The sequence below is a fragment of the Tursiops truncatus genome, chromosome X (assembly GCF_011762595.2).
Source record: "Tursiops truncatus isolate mTurTru1 chromosome X, mTurTru1.mat.Y, whole genome shotgun sequence".
NCBI classification, from domain to species: domain Eukaryota; kingdom Metazoa; phylum Chordata; class Mammalia; order Artiodactyla; family Delphinidae; genus Tursiops; species Tursiops truncatus.
The window spans coordinates 118005419-118010089 of record NC_047055.1 but is presented as its reverse complement, the minus strand read 5'-3'; positions in this window follow the sequence as shown (position 1 = coordinate 118010089).

Here is a 4671-nt window from a genome sequence, read left to right as displayed (position 1 = left end):
CCCTTTTCTCCACACCCTCTCCAGCATTTACTGTTTGTAGATTTTTTGATGATGCCCATTCTGACCGGTGTGAGGTGATACCTCATTGTAGTTTTGATTTGCATTTCTCTAATGATTAGTGATGCTGAGCATCCTTTCATGCCACACATTACATCTCATTGACAGTCCCTCCCTCTGCCATGACCCCTTCTCCAACACACATTTTTTAAAACTCCATTTGTGGGCTTCCCTGGTGGCACAGTGGTTGAGAGTCCGCCTGCCAATGCAGGGGACACGGGTTTGTGCCCCAGTCCCGGAAGATCCCACATGCCGCAGAGCGGCTGGGCCCGTGAGCCATGGCCGCTGAGCCTGCACGTCCGGAGCCTGTGCTCCGCAACGGGAGAGGCCACAACAGTGAGAGGCCCACATACCGCAAAAAAAAAAAAAAAAAAAAAAGTCCATTTGTTGAAGAAATTGGGTTTTCCATCATATCAAATTTCCCAATTCTGGATTTGGCTTATTGTGTCTTCACGGTGCCTTGTAACACATTAGTCTAGTCCTTGAACTTCCTATAAATTGGTAATTCGATGTAAAGTCTTAATTAGATTGTTTTCATATTTACAAAAATATTTGTAATATATTTGATAAATCAATTTATCTATCTATATCTATATCTCTATATCTATCTCTCTCTCTATATATATATATTTGCAAAAATACTTCATTGGTGGGTAAATCAACTTCCTAATGCATCACAGCAGAAGCCATACTGGCCACCTGTCCCACTTACAATTTTCCCTTTCGAAACGCCTCTGGCTCCTGGTTCTCCTCTCCTTTGTCTTTGCCATTTCTTCTCAGTTCCTTTTACAGACTCCTCTTTACCTGCATGTTAAAGTCATTGTCTTCAGGGCCCCACTGTCACTGGTCCATTCCTCCTAGTCTGTATATGGTCCCCTTTTCCATATTTGTAAGGCTGAGGACTCAGAAGTCTATATATATTTTATTTTATTTTATTTTATTTTTGGCTGCATTGGGTCTTTGTTGCCGCGTGTGGGCTTTCTCTAGTTTTGGTGAGCGGGGGCTACTCTTCGTTGCGGTGAGCGGGCCTCTCATTGCGGTGGCTTCTTATTGTGGAGCACGGGCTCTAGGTGCACGGGCTCAGTAGTTGTGGCACACGGTCTTAGTTGCTCCGCGGCATGTGGGATGTTCCCGGACTGGGGATCGAACACATGTCCCCTGTATTGGCAGGCGGATTCTTAACCACTGTGCCACCAGGGAAGTCCCAGAAGTCTGTGTCTTTGATGTGGACCCTCTCCACTGAGTTCCAAGCCCGAATATCCAGTGACCGACGGGATGTCACTGGGTATCCTGTGAGCTATTCAAACTCACTGTGTCCCCAAATGGAGTTAATTATCCTTCTTCCTAAACCTGTTTCTCAGTGTTTTCTTTAGCTCAACGATGAGAACCACTATCCAAGACAGAAACCTGAGCCATCCTAGACTTTTCCTCACCTGCTCCAAATTGCCAAGCCCCAGAACATCCATTTCTTCAATAGCTCGACTGTGTCCCCTCTTCTTGCTGCTATAGGCTCATTTCTAAAATTCAGAACAAAGAACATTATCCAGAGTCACACATTCTCCAGAAGGACTAGAGCCTAACCCCGTGCTCCAGCATGGAACACACTGGGATCTTGCTGAGGGCCATAATCAGCTCCAGATTCTCCACCGTGCTCTGGATACACTGTGCTTTACACATATTGTGAATATGGTTGTAGAGGCCAAGTTCAGCAGGGTGGAGCAGCTAAAAGTGGGGAGTTCAGGAGTCAGAACACCTGGGTTTGACCCTCACTTCCACCACTGAGAGCAAACTTAAGTTGGTCAATTTCTCTGTACTTCAGTTTCCTCATCTGTGAAATGGAAATAATATTCCTTCACCACTTTCCTGAAGTCCCCAAATCTCTGGAAACTGGAAGTTGTGTTACATTTTGTTTTTAAATAATTTGTTTGCCAGCCAAACCTGACTATACTATAAGGATTTGATGACAAAACCTGACGCGAATGGAATTGGGGATATTTATGGTCTTTACTTATCCCACTTAGAATATTCATCCATTTTACTGCAACTGGCTTTGATGGCAGGCTGCTGCCCCAGCCCACTGGGACAAGTTCCACGATACGCTGTTCTACTTTTCAAAAGTACAATGTCTGAATTCTGAAACATACCTGACCTAAGAGTTTTGGAAAACAGGTTGTATACCTATAATAGCTACTTCATAGGTGCGTCAGATTGATTGCTAAAGAAATTCATATTTGTAAAGCAATTCGAAAAGTATGTGGCCCATAGTAAACCTTGTATCAGTGTTTGATAAATAAACATTTCATGTTACAGTTAACCCTAAAACTGAAGTGAAAGAGAAACTATTTTGTGTCAGAAGTTTGACGAATTTGGGGGCCTCCATCAAAGCTGGGTTGCTGATCCCACGTGCAGCGGAGCGGCTGGGCCCGTGAGCCACGGCCGCTGGGCCTGCGCGTCCGGAGCCTGTGCTCCGCAACGGGAGAGGCTGCTATAGCTTTTCTGTTATAAAGAAATTACATCAGGGAGACAGAAAAACCCCTTTGGATTGGCACTCCAATCCTCTCCCTGCTCAGAACTAACCTCTATTCTGAAGCTGGTGTGTGTGAATCTTTTTGAAGAGAGTTTCTCAATTTGAGTACATATGTATGCATCCATGGTATGTACTATTTTAGAACAAAGGATGATCCAGCCCCGAATGTCACCGATGCTGAGGCCGACAGAGCCTGCCCTCACCTCCTTCTCCACTGTGCACATACTGCAACTACAACCATCGCACACCTGTCTGCCCCTCCCAGGCTGCCACTTCCCAGAGCGAAGAGGCCACGGTCCAGCTAACTGGGATGGAAAAGGCTAAACACCTGCTGTGTAAATGAATGAACAAGTCATGGGTCCCTCTTATCACAAATGATCACAAATGAGACATCAGGGAAGAAGGACAGGTGGGACTCAGGTGTCAAGAGCCAGTCCATCCATTCCAATTGCTGACAGGGAGACATGTCTCCATATCTGGAAGAAGTTCCATAGCTGGCACTCTTTGGCAATTTTTAAAGACAGGGAATAGGGCTTCCCTGGTGGCACAGTGGATAAGATTCCGTGCTCCCAATGCAGGGCGCCTGGGTTCGATCCCTGGTCAGGGAACTAGATCCTGCACGCGTGCTGCAACTAAGAGTTCGCAGGCCACAACTAAGGAGCCAGCGTGCCGCAACTATGGAGCCCACACACCACAACTCAGGAGCTGGCAAGCTGCAACTAAGGAGCCCTCGAACCACAACTAAGGAGCCCACGAGCCACAACTAAGACCCAGAGCAACCAAAACAAAAATTAAAGACAGGGAATAAATAAGTGTCAACACTGACTGAGTATATACTGTGTGGCCAGCACTATGCATTTTCCAGGCACTAATTCCAGGTGGTCCGCACAAGGACCGCATGTGGGGGAATCATGAATGCCCATCTCAAGAGTGAGGAACACCAAGCACTGGGAGGTGGAAGTAACTAGCCAGCAGGGGTGGGACCAGCCTGGTGGTTTCTCTGGGGGAAGGTAGGAGAGTCCTTTGTACAGAGAAACACTTCACTCTCAAATAGCTAAGAACATGCTGCAATTATACACTTCGGTTTGTATATGTGCCTCAGTCATGTTAATTTTCTATTTCGGCGTACGGGTTTCAAATAAAAAAAGAGAACTGGTAAAGGTTTGAAATTTTGGTCACGTGTCACCTCAGGGGAAGTTAATTCTGATTTTTGTCTGCAATACCCAAGCACAAACTGCAACTCCAGTAATAAAACGGGAACTTGGAAAAATAAGCACCCAGGGCTGATGAAAGTAACGCATTTGTCTCAGGGCAGGGGCTGGAACGTGCAGCTAAGTGTTCCGAGGGAGAAGCATGTTAATACTACATCTTTTCAACAACCTTTGATGGACGTGGTAAGATTCTCAGGTCAGCGCGGCTCACCCTGGCAACGCACTGTAATAACTTATTTAAAAGGCAGCTGGCTTTTACAAATGGACTGTCTCGTCCATTTTTAGGTTTTCGTTCTCAGAAATGTATTCTTCTATCAAAACAATAGTCACTCCTTGTAGTAAGAGCTCAATTATACCTTTCCTACAACAGAGGAGACTGCAGAGGTGAGCAGGTTTGGGAACTGCCGTCCTTGGCTCTCAATTCTGGATGACATTCAAGCTCTGTAGAGACAAGCAGATAACCAGAAGGACATCACACAGGGATTCTCACTCCTTTAGAGCAGGGGTTGGCAAGCTACCACCCACAGGCCAAACCTGGCCTGTGGCCTGCTTTTATAAATAAAGTTTTATTGGCATGCAGCCATGCCCAGTTGTTTACTTACCATCTCTGGCTGCTTTCCTGCTGCAAGGGCAGAACGCAGGAGTCAGGACACAGCCCACCTGGCCTGAAAGCCAAAACTAGGAACTCTTAGGCCCTTGATAGAACACGCACGTGGAGCTCTGTGCTGGAGAAGCGGAGTCCGACGGGCTTGCATCCTTTTCCGCGGGGCTAAAGGAATTGGAGCGGGAGAGGACACCTGACTCACTGAAGGTCTTTGCCTAGTTCGGCTGGGTTAAAGATACAAGAAAACAGAAACGCAACAACTAGGCAGTATC